The sequence below is a fragment of the Ambystoma mexicanum genome, chromosome 11 (genome assembly GCF_040938575.1).
Source record: "Ambystoma mexicanum isolate Mex_15411 chromosome 11, UKY_AmexF1_1, whole genome shotgun sequence".
NCBI classification, from domain to species: domain Eukaryota; kingdom Metazoa; phylum Chordata; class Amphibia; order Caudata; family Ambystomatidae; genus Ambystoma; species Ambystoma mexicanum.
The window spans coordinates 821,080,695-821,095,771 of NC_090934.1; the positions used below are offsets into that span (position 1 = coordinate 821,080,695).

General features: G+C 46.3%; 1 non-coding gene across 1 annotated transcript; it reads right to left on the minus strand.

Annotated features, from left to right (window-relative positions):
• Positions 1-10,910: 10,910 nt before the first annotated feature.
• On the minus strand, positions 10,911-10,982 carry TRNAC-GCA (transfer RNA cysteine (anticodon GCA)). Its single transcript has one exon. It is a non-coding gene; the product is annotated as a tRNA-Cys (tRNA).
• Between the last annotated feature and the right edge of the window lie 4,095 nt (positions 10,983-15,077).

A 15,077-nucleotide genomic window follows, 5' to 3' on the forward strand; every position in this document is an offset into this window, starting at 1 on the left:
GGTGGAGGAACAGGTGGAAGAGCGACGACGAGAGGAGGAACAATAACCAGAGGAAGAGGAACAGCAAGAGGAACTACGGGAGGAGGAATAACAGCAGGAAGAGGCAAAACAGCAGGAAGAGGAACATACGGAGGTGGCGCAGTGGCACCAGGCCTTCGCTCATTTAAAAGTTTGTCGATAAGTTCATCAGAAACATGAAAATCTTTGGAAGGATACATTTTCTGGATACCAAGTGAAAAAGCCCTATCCATATTCCTAGCTGACTCAGACTGTTTACTCTGGTCATACAACAACGCTTCTTCGGCGTTCGTCATATGACGGTGCGCATGCTTTTCTCTACTCTTAACCTGCTGCAAAGCTTCCTTCTTCCAATTCTGTAATACATCAAATGCTGCAGGTCTGGCCTTTTTCTTTAACAATATGGATTCTAAGTATTCACTACGAGGAATTTCAAAACTACCATTGATTGGCCACTGAAGTTCGGAAGCATGTCTAGTTTGTCTGTGCCAAATATCATTAAACACTATTCTACCAATGCATGCTTACAGTACATAGTACATGTCGGCGACCCCTCCATTGGTGCCGGACAGCCAAATTCCAAAGATTGTCTGTCCTTGCGGAATAATGCCCTGAAACAGGCAGAAAATTTCTCAAGCATATCAGAATACTGGTGTTACCTGGTCAATAATTGTACTCGCGGGTGCAATACGCCAAAACAAAATATCCGGATACTTAAGAATCGGGTCACGACTCACCTGATCAAATCCTAAGGAGGTCCGGTCAGATTACAAAGTTTCTAACTGAGATTTCCTTGTGGTTGGTGATTTTGGCAAATCTGCCTGCCTCGACATATGGACCTTCGTCAAGATGCCGACTCGCACCACGGGCTCACCGTCCAGGGATCGGGTCGTGCAGCGCTGCTGAGGTGTCGCGTCTCATCCAAGAAAGGGGCCCCCATTACATCGTCCGATCCCGGTCCGATAGCCGCGTCAACCATCAACGAGCTGGCATCAAACTTGAGGGTCCCTATTCGGGCGCCATCTGTAAAAGCAAAAGCAAAAGGAAATATCGAGGCTGAGTACCCCAAAAGGAAATACACCAAACACGCGTTTACAAAGATACACAGATCTTTATTCTATAACTGAACAGTTACCCTTTCGGTGTGAGAAGTGAGTGGGGCTGTACATTTGAACATTTGCTCTTTTATACAATTTCTAACATAACGTCCAGCCCCCCTGTATGTTAATAATTCTCAATCTAGGGTTTGTGCCGAGTTTCACCTCTTGCTCGTCCAACTATATGCATATGGATCACCTTCAGTTTACATGTTCAACAAGTCACAATGGCAACAGTATATTCTCGGATTTAACATTAAGCCTTAGTACATGTTTTAATACAATGTAGTTCAACAAGTGTTCACGTTCAGTATTTAAACAACATTGTATTTAATAAATGCTCGCGGATCAGTTTCGTTGGCACAGGTAATCCTCGATCTACAGGTCAACGAAGGACAAGGTCTCATTACATTACCCTAACATTTGACCTATGGGCAGTTTAGACATTAACTTGCATGTAGAGGTCAGGACGGCCAAGTTACAAACAGAAAAACACTGTCCACCATTTTAGAACACAGGGTGACTTTGGAGTGAGAATCAAAATGGCGGATGAACCTAAAATGGCGGCTAAATTGATCTGAGATCAGAACTTTGCAACATGGCTTTCTTCGCAGAGCGACTGTGCTTAGGCCAATATATGCAATAAAGGTGGCGCAATATGATATCCCATTTAACAAAACACTGTCCAGAGTAAGTTCATCACGGGCCTTATCCCAAGTATCTTAACAGTTAAAGAAGGGTTCCTCCTCAAAGGTGGAGACTTGAATCTGGTTACTAACCCCCAAATGGACAAAACCCTGCCCCCCACCAATTCGGACTTCACGCAAGCGCTCTCCCTAGCAAAGCTCCTAAGGGAAACCGAAACAGTGGACGCATGGAGGTTGGCTAATGGGGAAATGAGGGACTACACCCACTACTCCGGCGCGCATGGAGGTTTCTCAAGAATTGACCTCTTACTAGTCTCCAGTGTCCTGTTCCCCTGACTAGACAAAATAGAAATCCACACCCGTATGATCTCGGACCACGCCCCAGTCTCCGCAAATCTTAGTATTTCGGGCCAGTGGTACCTTCCACAATGGCAATGGAAATTGCATGACTCCATATTGCTGGATGACAGCATCAGAAGGGAAATTGGGGAAACAATAGGAAACTATTTCAGGGAAAACACGCCCACATACACATCCATAAGTGTAACCTGGGATGCCATGAAGGCAGTGGTTAGAGGTTCCCTTATCAGTGCAGGGGTGGAGCAAAGGCGGGTTTCAAATATTGCTGCAGCTAAGCTTGAGGAGGGGGTGAGGGTCTGGGAGGCAGAGCTCTAGGAAAACAGAAAGGGCCCTAAAGAAAGCCAAAATTGCACTTGAAATGCACTGGGCTGACCGCACTGCCAAGTCGCTGGCCTTCACAAAACAATGTTACTATAGCAAAGGAAATAAAGCGAACCGGGTCCTCGCATACAAATTAAAAAAACAACACAGTAGGAATAATATCCTGGGGCTTATAGGAGCTGATGGCAAAGCCAGGTACACAGAGACAGATACAATGGAGGAGCTGGTGAACCACCATAGGCAATAATGTTGGGACACCCAACACCACTCGCTGACCTGCCCAGGTATCTCTACCCCATCCACCCCCAAAATAAATCTCTGCTAGCACTGCTAGAATCCCCGATTGCACCAGAAGAAATAATTGAAGCCATCAAATCCTTAAAGAGCACGGCCCAGATGGCTTTACAGCAAAGTTTTACAAAATCTACGCAAGCATATTGGCCCCACACCGGACGGTCCTATTTAACTCCTTCCTATCCACAGGCTCCATCACAAAATCTATGGCAGAGTCGCTTACAGTTCTCATCCACAACCCAGGGAAAGACCCCGAGCAGGCTTCTTCCTATCGGCCAATAATCCTAATGAACAATGATGGGAAAATATATTCAAAGGTACTGGCGTGTAGGCTGAGAGTGACCCTCCCAGATATAATCGATCGGGATCAGACGGGATTCATACCAGGGCAGGGGACACACGACAATATAAGACGCATGATAAACCTCATTGAAAGCACCCGTAGGAGGGAAGAGGGGATGACCGTAATATCTTTAGATGCACACAAGGCCTATGACCGGGTGGACTGGGGCTATATTCGAAAGGTGCTCAAGCATTTTGGGTTTGGCCCAAACTTTACTAAATGGGCTATGGCCAACTATCAGAACCCCACCACGCATCTTCGGGTTAATGGCACCAAATCTGAAACGATAAAGATAAATAGGGGTACACGGCAGGGGTGCCCCCTCTCGCCCCTGATCTTCGCTTTATCCATGGAGCCCTTTGCAGCCAGCCAGAATATGGCAGAACCCTAGGATAAGGGGGCCTAAGGTGGGGGACCATGAATACAAAATCGCCCTATACGCGGACGACATCCTGGTAACTATAACCGACCTGGGTGCTTCCCTTGGCTCCTTCTGGAAGGAAATTGAAGACTTTGGGGTGGTCTCCAGGTTCAGGATTAACCTAGATAAATCTGCAGCCCTTCCAATCAACCTTTCCAAGCAACACAAAGCGGCCCTTGGCCCGCTGATGCCAATTCCCTGGTCTAAAAAAGCGATCAGGTACCTTGGGGCACAGATCACCAGAGATCCCTCCCGCCTATACTTAAGCAACTTCTTGCAGCTATTTAGTGACCTCCGGAGCGACCTAAAGCACTGGGAGAACCAGGATATCTCATGGTTCAGGCGCATCGCCGCCATAAAAATGAATTTAATCCCAAGGCTGTTGTACCACTGCGCAGCGCTCACGGTCCACATTCCAAAGAACGAGCCCAGACTAGCAAAGAAAATCATGATCCGCGGGAGGGCACTGGGAGGTCTGGGAGTCCCAGAGGTGGCGAGATACGCCCATGCAGCCCAACTCTCCCATGCATATACTTGGTCCCAAATGGAGGACCAGCCGCTGTGGAAGCAATTAGAGGAGGCCTGGTGCCCGGTCCCGCTGCCTGATCTCCCACACTTGCCACCCATAAAAACCCAAGGAAAAGGGGCCCCCCCTTACTGCAACTAGTGTAACTACCGAATGCTGGAAAGCCGTAGCGCGGAAATGTGGCACCCGGGGAACATTAGGCCCACTGACACCCATTTGGAACAACCCTGAATTCACCCCGGGAAACCCACCGATCGGCTTCGGGCCATGGAAGGAGTGGGGGATTACAAAAATTCGGAGACTTTCTCGAAGGCGGCTCGCCCACAACGTTTCAGAGATGCAAGGAAATGTTTGGGGTGGGAGAATCCGAGAGGTTCCACTATGTCCATCTCCGGCATTGGTTGTCTCACAAAGTGGTCAGGGAAAAGTGGTCTAGAGACCTAACAGCGTTGGAAGTATCCCTATTGTCCCCAACCTCAAAAGAAAGAACCTCAGCGCTTTATCACCTCCTGGATCGAACTGACCCCTCTAAAAAAGAAAGATACATGGTGGACTGGGAGAGAGACCTGGGCTGAGAGCTGGATGTGGAGGAATGGGGGGGAAATCTGGCATAGATTCCATTAAAGCACGCAATGCATCTCGAACAGAGAAGGAGGTTATAAACTCTGCTACAGATATTATATCACCCCAGAACAATTACAAAAAGCCAAGCCCGAAATTCTGGCAGACTGCTGGCGAGGGTGCTCCGAGCGGGGCACACTGTTCCATATGACATGGTCCTGCCCGAAAGCCGAAAGATACTGGAGGGAGGTGGTTGGTCACATCAAAGAAATAACTGGGCTGGCCATCCCGTGGGACCCTGGGATAATACTCCTGGGAGAAACAAGGGGAAGGGAATACCCGCTCTCGGGACATATCCCTCGCCTATGCACCCACCTTTTCCTGGCTGCAAAAGTCGCATTGGCACGACTTTGGAAAAACGCAGATGGCCCCTCGATCCCGGTATGGTGGTTGAAGTGTTGGGAGATCGTTGTAACGGAGAAGGTCACTGCAATCCGCCTGGGAGGCTTGAACAATTTTCTGAATGTATGGGCTCCCTTGATGGACTATGCTGAAAGGTTCCCAGTGCTCACTAAGAGGCCTCCTCTCACGCGATGGCTCCAGGGTGGTGCGAACTATTAAAGCAGATATCCAGGGGAGAGTTCTGAGGCCTTGAAGCATCCTGGAGGGCGAGGGGGAGGGGAAAGTGCAGAGGCATGGACAACCTGACCCACTGTCACTTCTGGAGGGCTATCCCGAACAGGAAGCTTGAACCGCAATGATATGTTGATGATTTTTGCACTAATGATGATGATGATGTTGTGAACTCATGCTGGAGAAAAACTTAATAAAATGTTTTGTGAAAAAAAACAACTAAAGCAAGCGAGAAGAAGTGCTTGCGGTTTATTGGATTTTTTGGTCGTCAGCAGATGACACCTGCAAGAGGTAAACAGAAGTTCATAGTTGGTCACCTTGAATTTTTGAGCCAAAATGGGACGTCCCTGGGTGGGCTTGAACCACCAACCTTTCGGTTAACAACCAAACGCGCTAACCGATTGCACCACAGAGATTCATGCAGTGCTTACACTGGGGCCTGATTGGTGTGCTGTTTGCCTATGCTTCCCAGGCAACCTTGTATTTGTATTTGTTTATTTGTATCATGCATCTAACCCTGAGGTAACTGGGCGCTGGAAAACTTAAGTTACAGGAAACATACATAGGTGTTCAACAGGTGGGCTGACCAAAGGTTACAGGTAGGTCTTGCAATCAACAGGTGGGTCGACCAGAGGTTACAGGTAGGTCTGTGAGTCAGGACAGTAAGTACAAATCAAGGTCAAGTCAATAATTACAGTTAATGCAAATCAAGAAGCAGGACAGCAAGGAGAGTATAGATCTGCTGGCAGCAGGGAGTTATTCTAGGGGTGCCAGTAGTAGGGATGCCAAAATCGTATCTACATCTGTTATGGTGGCCAATTTTACCCTCCAAGTTCCTGCTACGGATGGGAAGAAATCAAGAGACCAGCAGCAGTTGGGTTGTTGAAGGCTTCTGTGAAGAGGGAGTGTAGGAATCATCGCTTCACTGGTCCGAGTAGAATGATCCCACTTTTAACGCGTGCTAACGAAACAGTCCCACCCATGATTGAACTATAATAGTCAGAAGATTTGCAATCTGGTCAAACCATTAGTTTAGAAAGGAGGTACATTTTCAGGTAGCCGCCAGGTCACGACCGCAGAGTGAAACGGTTGGAACAAGGCATTTGCAAACCAATAATTTGAAGGAGGTTGAGGTATTGGTGGGGAGCACAGCAGTGGGAACGGGTAGGAAGCCCCCACTGGAACTTGCAGCCTTCAAGAAACAGGGAATTAACCAAACCTACAAAGTTGGAGTACCAAGAATCTGGCAATGCTGGAAATCTAGCATTTGTCTTCCGTAATAGATTGTGGAAATTAACAGTATGAGTTAGAGTGGAAAATAGTACTGTGTGCAGGAAGTTGGTGACAAGAAGTGACAGCACTTTTGCCAAAATATCCAAATAGAGGGAATATTCTGTGGGTTTGTGAGGAAAAATGGTTAAAGTTAGAAAACAGCATGTGTGGTGCTCAGAATCTAGAATGCAGTGGTTTTCTTTGGGAGCCTCTGGTTGTAAACGTATTGTGTAACAAAACAAAACAGCACAGAAACAGTCCAGACAAATGCCAAGCACACATTTTTAAACAATCCACAACATTGTCATCCTACTCTTGGGTCAGTACTAAATCACAACTGCCTGCTTCTCAAGTTCGTTTTCATAATCTACCCATTGTATTGTACCTCATTTTATTCACTGTCTCATTCCCTCGAAACCTCGTCTGCACTCAACCTCACTGTCCCATACGCTCATTCTCCCTACTCGCCTCACCAGAACAGACTGCCCAAAACAATCAAAGCCAGCATGAATTGTGGCTCTTCAAAGCATAGCTTAAACTTCACTTACTTGCTTAAGGGGACACCCCTCTTCCCCATCTCCATACCTGATGCCACCACTCCCTCTACTAATGCTTCATAATTTGGATAGTTTGAAGCACTTGCCCCCTAGGTGTATGTTAACTTTGTATCCACATGTTCTCTTGTACGTTTGTTGGCAACAGGCTTCCCATGTATGCCAGTGTACAAGCATGCTTCATGGGAATGATGCACTGACTATAAATGTGTTATTGTAGGTCATTTCTGATTAAAATTGACATCCTGTTACTCAAATACACCCAAAATGTTTAATTGAATCCAATCAGAAATGATGAACCAGAATGTTCATGGATTGAATTTAACCCATAATAGCTGTCTGAAGATCTAGGGTGTTCTCCTTGCGCCTAGAATTTGCAGCGTTGCCAGCTTATTAAAAAACTGAATAGGATGTGGTACCTGCATCCTGTTCAGAAATTGTTTGAAATAAGGCTACACATGAAAATCTTTCTAAAATAGCTCTATTTCCCACAGCAAATCGGGGCATCAGAGCACTCCCCTCCCTCCCCTAATCCACAAACACAGGGGATTTAGTAAAGGACACAGCCCATCAACAGTGCACCAAATGTCCTCTCTGTAAGCATAACTTGCTATGAGGAAAGAGGCACAGTTGTACACTTGTGTTAAAAGGGGACAGCGGGATGAACCCAGAGAACACGGGAGAAATGACTCAGGTTTACTGAGTGTCCCACTCTGTGTATTTGTGGCAAAAACAGTAGCGTCCTTTTAAGTCATGACCACGGGCCACAGAACACAAAAATCACACCATCTAGTAACAGGGGCAATGGGTCACTTGACTCACTTATGTCCCCCGGGACTCATAAACACAGGGGCCCTGGCTGGACTCAGTCCTGGCGCCCTTGGCGCCAGGCTCATATAGAGATGTGAGCAGGAACACTTTATTTCAGTGCAGGAGTGCTTTTATTTTACTTCAGTTCTGGAGTGCTTTTATTTTACAAGAACTTTCCCGGTGCTGAAAGCCTTTATTCCAGAGAACATCCCCATGTGCTGACTTATCGGGCGTGGCTCCCTAGGCCTGGTCTTCAGGTGCTGACTCATCGGGTGTTGCAGGGTGTGTCAGGCGGCAGGCCAGAGCTACTGGGCATGGCCAGGAACAAGACTATATAAACCCACCGATCCCTCAAGCAAACGCTTTGCGTTACTTTGCACCTCTGTGCAACGTGACGCTCACCGCCGCCTGGACCAGCTACTTACCTCGTGATCCTGCAACAACAGCATCCTTACCTGGACCCTCGCTCGCATCTCACGGCAACGCTCCATCTTCTTGGCAGATCCCAAATCGACTCTGCAGCACCTGCGCTCTCTGTCCCACGAAGCCTAAATCCTGAAATGAGAAAAGAAGACAAGAGAAGGTTAGAACTCCCGAAAACACCCAACCCAGGGTTGCGCCGCATTTAAAACCCAACGTGCACCCTAAGGCACCATTAAAGGCTACTTACCAGCTGTCGGACCATCTCAGCCCCGCTCCTCTGTACCGCCGGCTCTGCTTCTTCTACCGCAGCTACTGCCGGCACCTGTACACCACCTGCAAGGGGAGAGAGCAGAGAAAAGAGACATTACATACAAAGGATAGAGAACGAACTTTACAATTACAACAGTCGGAAGGCAGGCGGGCAAGTGGAAACAAGGGAAACACTTACCTACAAGAGAAGTGGACTAGTCGCAGCTGGCCTGGACTTCCACAACAAGGGACCAGTGAAGGAACTCGGTTCCCTTCAACAAGCGCCCAGGCCAGAAGCAGCAGGACGGAGAGCTGATCATCATCATTCAACAGGTGAGCCTCAAGAGTAGTGCAACCCCAGGGAAGCCACATCCAGGTAGAAGAGGTCTGGAGAATGTGTCAGGGACCACAAGCTGCATACTCGTACGACCTCCTTATATTGAAGCAGGAACCACACAGCTCATCACCGCAGTTCCCCACATAGACACAGAGGGAGGAACAGACAAGAGGAGTTTCATCCCTGGGAGGGCTGCATCCATGCCGAAACGCCTCTGCAGAAACCAGGTGAGCGTAACATTTTGGTTAACAGCCAAACGCGCGAAACGATTGCGCCACAGAGACTCATGCAGTGCGTACACTGGGGCCTGATTGGTGTGCTGTTTGCTTTTGCTTCCCAGGCAACCTGAAAATCTTTCTAAAATAGCTCTATTTCCCACAGCAAATCAGGGTATTAAGCACTTTCCTACCTCCCCTAATCAACAAACACAGGGGATTTAGTAGGGAAAGAACCCATCAACAGTGCACCAAATTTTCTCTCTGTAGGCATAACCTGCTATGAGGAAAGAGACACAGTTGCACACTTGTGTTAAAAGGGGACATTAGGCTGAACCCAGAGAACACGGGAGAAATGACAAAAACAGCAGCGTCTTTTCGGTTAACAGCCGAACGCACTAACCAATTGCGCCGCAGAGACTCACTGGCATGTGTGTTCTGCCTTTGGCCTTTGGCCTGATTGCATTGCTATTTTGTTCTGATTGGCAGGAAACCTGAACTTTTTTCAGAAAAAGGCATGCCTCCCTTAGCACTGCAGTGTATTAGACTGCTCCCTTGCTTCCCTGAGTCCCCAAATACACAACCACCTTTGGCACAATAGAAGACACATTCCAGCAGATTTAGCAAGAGTGCACCAAGGTTTCTATATGTAGGCACCTTGCTGAGAAACAAGACCTGCAGTTGCATTCTTCTGTTAAAAGAGGGCAGCAGAGTGCACCAAGAGAACTTGGGGGAAGTAGCTTATGTTAACTACTTGCCATGCTCTTTATAGATCCCTCTGTTTGACTGTGTGAATTCTAGTTTCTGGGGTAGAGTAAGCAATTTCTGGATCTAGATGCTGTGCGCAACAGGAATGCTATATACTGCACTGTACTGCTACTGAAAATTACCAATTTTAGCAGGATGTTCTGGTAAGCTATGTTTCAGAAAATAACTTGCTAGAGGCCCTAGGACAGATTACTGGGGCAAAGGAAGAGGGTTTGGGGATTGGCACATCTCCTATGAAAGGTACAGTCACGCCCGAGACAACTCTGATTGCCACCTCAAATTCTAAGAAATGTGAACTAGGGTCCTATGCTTTTTATTGCCAGCGGATCTTTGTGTTTCAGACAAATGTGCACGCCTCCCAGAGCCCCTTGCAATGCACTTAGGGAAATGAGGGGAGGTGCTGTACAACCCTCTTGCTGCCAATGTCTCTCTTGTCTATAATGTATCTATGAGAGAGAGAGAAATAGGCAATGTGAGAGTGAAAAAGTAAAATGGAAATGTGTCTACTGAGACCAGTACAAGGGGAAATCCTCACAATCCAGGACTGACAGTTGATTGGAAGAGGGCGCTTACAGGTTTCTGACACCACACTGGTACCTGAATTCACAAACCCAAACTGCAAAGTGATGGGCATTGCCACTAGACTGCCGATCCCCTTTCGGGGCCCCAGCATATATCCTTTAATCACACCTAGAGTTCCCAGGACAGTGCAGCATTCAGCGATTACACGAAAATATTGACAGCGTTAGGAGGCCATGCAAATTGCAGAGGTATGCTTTACAAAGACTACATAGCATGCAAAAAACAGCACATCAGTCAGGCCGATTTGAAGAGATGGTAAAGAGGAAATACTTCTGCTGCATGCAGTAAAACATAGAGATTGGCCTGCTTTAAAGGTTGACCATGTCCTTCATGGGTGTCTGTCAATATGATACTTCACTGCTGCAAAGCTTACATATGAAACGCCAGAACAACTAGGCCCAGAGCACAAAGATGCAGTCAGGTTGAAATAACGAGATACTGAAGAGCAATTTTATATTTCAGAGTGGGAAAAGCAAATATGACCCCGACGTGATTTGAACACGCAACCTTCTGATCTGCAGTCAGACGCGCTACCATTGCGCCACGAGGTCCTTGTGGCAATCCATCTGGTGTGTCTGATGACAAAATAAAGGTAGGAGACGTACATGCACCTGCAGAGCCTGATTGCTTCTTTAAGTAGACTGGCTAGGATGGCTTCCTTCTGTGCATCAGTGCACGCTGCAGCCAAACCCTTCCCATGAAGTCTTGATGTTCATGAATCGAATGGCAAGTTTTGAAAAACTAAAGCTAGCGAGAAGAATTGCTTGTGGTTTATTGGATTTTTTTGGTCATCAGCAAACGAGACCTGCGAGAAGTAAACAGAAGTTCATAGTTGGTCACCCTGAATTTTTGAGCCAAAATGCATCGTCCCTGTGTGGGCTTGATCCACCAAATTTTCGGTTAACAGCCAAACGCGCTAACCGATGACGCCACAGAGACTCATGCAGTGCTTACACTGGGACGGATTGGTGTGCTGTTTGCTTTTGCTTCCCAGGCAACCTGAAAATCTTTCTAAAATAGCTCTATTTCCCACACCAAATCAGGGTATAAAGCACTTCCCTACCTCCCCAATCCACAAACACAGGGGATTTAGTAGAGGACAGAGCCCATCAACAGTGCACCAAATGTCCTCTCTGTAGGCATAACTTGCTATGAGGAAAGAGCCACAGTTGCACACTTGTGTTAAATGGCTGAACCCAGAGAACACGGGAGAAATGACTCAGGTTTACTGAGTGGAACACTCTGTGTCTTTGTGCCAAAAACAGCAGCGTCTTTTCGGTTAACAGCCGAATGCGCTAACCAATTGCGCCAGAGACTGACTGGCATGTGTGTTCTGCCTTTGGCCTGATTGCATTGCTATTTTTTTCTGATTGCCAGAAAACCTGAACTTTGTTCATAAAAAGGCATGCCTCCCTTAGCACAGCAGTGCATTACACTGCTCCCTTGCTTCCCTGAGTCGCCAAATACACAACCACCTTGGGCACAATAGAAGACACATTCCAGCAGATTTAGCAAAAGTGCACCAAGGTTTCTATATGTAGGTACCTTGCTGAGAAGCAAGACCTGCAGTTGCATTTCTTATGTTAAATGAGGGCAGCAGAGTGCACCAAGAGAACCTGGGGGAAGTAGCCTATGTTAACTACTTGCCCTGGTCTTTATAGATCCCTCTGTTTGACTGGGTGAATTCTAGTTTCTGGGGTAGAGTAATGTGGGATGTTTTTACCCATGCATCCAAGCCCTACAATAAAACTGTGCAGTACTGGCATGGAAAACATCATGATGGCCAGAACTCCCCAGAGAGTGCACAGGGAAAACACGAAAAATAGGCTGCCACCCATTTTTGCCTATGTTGTGAGCACAGGAGGGCACTGCCTAAAACCACCATTGGGCTACACACACAGTCGCCTGAAACCATTGGGAATGGCAATGCTGATTGCCAAAAAAAAAGCAACTCAGAACTGTGGGGAATTCATTTTCTTAATCCCAAAAATGGTTGCATTACCAGTACTCACCACTACCAGAAAGCTGACGTTTTAAAACCACCAGACTTTTGTGTAAAACTGCACAAATGAAACAAAACCAGACCAAGGAAAGACTTGCTAAGAGGTGGAAAAATGTAAAACCATAGTCTGAAATGACTTGAAGGAAGTAATTATTTAATGTATAGGTACAAATTGTCAGTTTGATTTGAATGTAGAAAACTGGGAACAAAAAGTGACATTTAGCTGAAACCTGGCTTAATGAAACTGAATTCTGCCTGACAACTACCCCCGACAGGAGAAACCTGTTCAGCCACTCTTCCCAGGCCTACCTGCATCCTGCTGCCCCTTGCCAAAAGGAGTTGTCACCTCTCTGATTAGATTAGGGGTGGAGCACCTGGGAACTGGAAAGAACAGAACAATGCAACTTCCTTGACTCAGGCAAATGTTATATTGGGGGCGTCGTAAAGTGGCTTCCTCTTAGGGGAAACTGGGAGGGGCAGTGCCTCTGCTAGCAGCTGAGCTTGGGGGAAGTGGATAAACCAGTTATTCCACCCTGTGATGTGGGAAGCCACACCCCTTTTTGACCAGGGCATCATTTTAAAAAGATAGATAACTCATAGTGCGGACTTGTCAGAATTATATAAGTAATATCATTATTTTTGTGCTTTTTCTGTGAACATTTTGAGAGGCGTTAGGACCCTGTGGTGTATTCTGGGGGGTTGCTAGCGGAAAATAGGGTCTCACTCCAAATGTCTGCATGTTAAAAATCTGACACTTCATCAATTAATGTCCATACTCCTTGCGCACATATGTGTAATTTTGGGTAAATGTCCGATATTGTAAAACCAGTTAAAAAGCGCAAAATGTTGTCATTTTTGAATGCAAGCCCCCAGGAAGATCAGAGGTGGACAAGCATGGACCATAAGGAATATATAATGTGCACATGTAATTTCAACAAATTGTATATCTGGGAAAGATGTATTTGAATCAAATATAGATTTGTGGGCAAACTGACCAGGGAGGATCCTCTGACCCATAAACAGACCTCATCATGATGACAATCCATTTCCTTCCCCCAATCATGGGAGAGGGGAGAATTGGGCCAATGACAAGTAGAGAGGGACAGGCTTAGCTAGGCCCAGGCACACACCCATTTTCAAAACACATAAAAAGAGACTGCTGGGACAGGTAGAGACATTCAATTCCATTTGCTGCGGAGCATGCTGACCGACGACTTCACATCCAGAGATCCAACACTTAGACTTCCAAGCTAAACAGAGACTACAGAACTTTGAACCAAGAAGGCCCACTGCAAGCCAAAGTATTTGTCAGCAGGCCTCAAAATCATTTGCAAACTATTCCACAGCCGGGCGAGCTGTCTGAATTCTTCTGCCAAGAACTCTTGCCAGTACCCAGAAAGCAGGGATACATCCAGAATCCACTTGATCCGGACCGGAAAGCAGAGCAGTATCTAGAACCAGAGGCCGCTGAATCCAGAGAGGCTAGACCAGCAGAGCAGAGCTGACCCAGATCGCTGTGAGCAGAACCGGTGCCTGATTGACCCGGCAAGCAGACAGAACCGCAGCCGGACGTGTTGACCAGATCCGTGACGAGGCCTAGTTCAAATTTATATTGTGAGAACCTAGCAGAACTGTGCAGAACCAATCTCTTAGTTAAAATAATCTAATCCAAACTATTTTAACCTAAGTAGAACTGCCTCCTAGAAGTCGTGTCATCTGTCATTTTTAAAGCTGCACAACTGTCACCTGTCAATTCTGCAGCTGCAAGCTGTCACCTGTCATTTTGAGTTTACTTTAAATCCGAAAGACTACCTTTATTTAATCGTCCGTATCTCTGGAACCGTTTGGGCTAGGAACAAAATTTAACTCTCATCTGAAAGCTTAGAATCTAAGCTTTCCAATGAACCTACACCCGACTTGCTATACTTCCTTACACTTTTGCCGTAATCGCGATTCACGCACTCGCGAATTCTGCCGCGATTTGCGATTTGGCCTGATTTCTTTACCTGTAAAAAGATAGCAGCTTTTTGCTTTCCTTTGCTAAAAATTCGTTTGCCTCTTAATAACCATCCCTGAATCATTGCAAAAGTGAGCCTGAGCTCATCCCAAGTATCTCTCACTCACCCTGAACCTCCTAAAGGGAATTAAAAGCATTTTCAGCATATTTCTCACTTCACTGCCACCACATTCAAAGCACTTGGGCCTGTGTTTTAAAACTCATACCTGTTTTCTCTAAGCTTGCAGGGGTGGGAATTGAATTTTGTATTGTATTTGATTGCATTCCTGAGAACTGTGTGTGTTACTTCCATCTCCTTGCATTGCATATAAGGGGGTGGGGGTGCATTGCCACCAGGGGAAAAGTGAACATATGATATCTTGTGAAACCATATCAGTTAGTTTCTGTACTGCATTTTCATTCAACATTGCATCCATTTGAAACCATAAAAGTATTTTTGCTACTTTATCCATCCTATACTAACTCCTCATTGATTGTAAAGAAGTGTGCTAGTGCCAGATTACCCATTGTTGATCAACATCATATGTCTAAGTGTACTATCAGATATTAATTTATTATAACGTGTGATATATATATATTGTTTAAATCCTCAAATAAACCTTTTAATTTGCAAAACAAACCTACTTC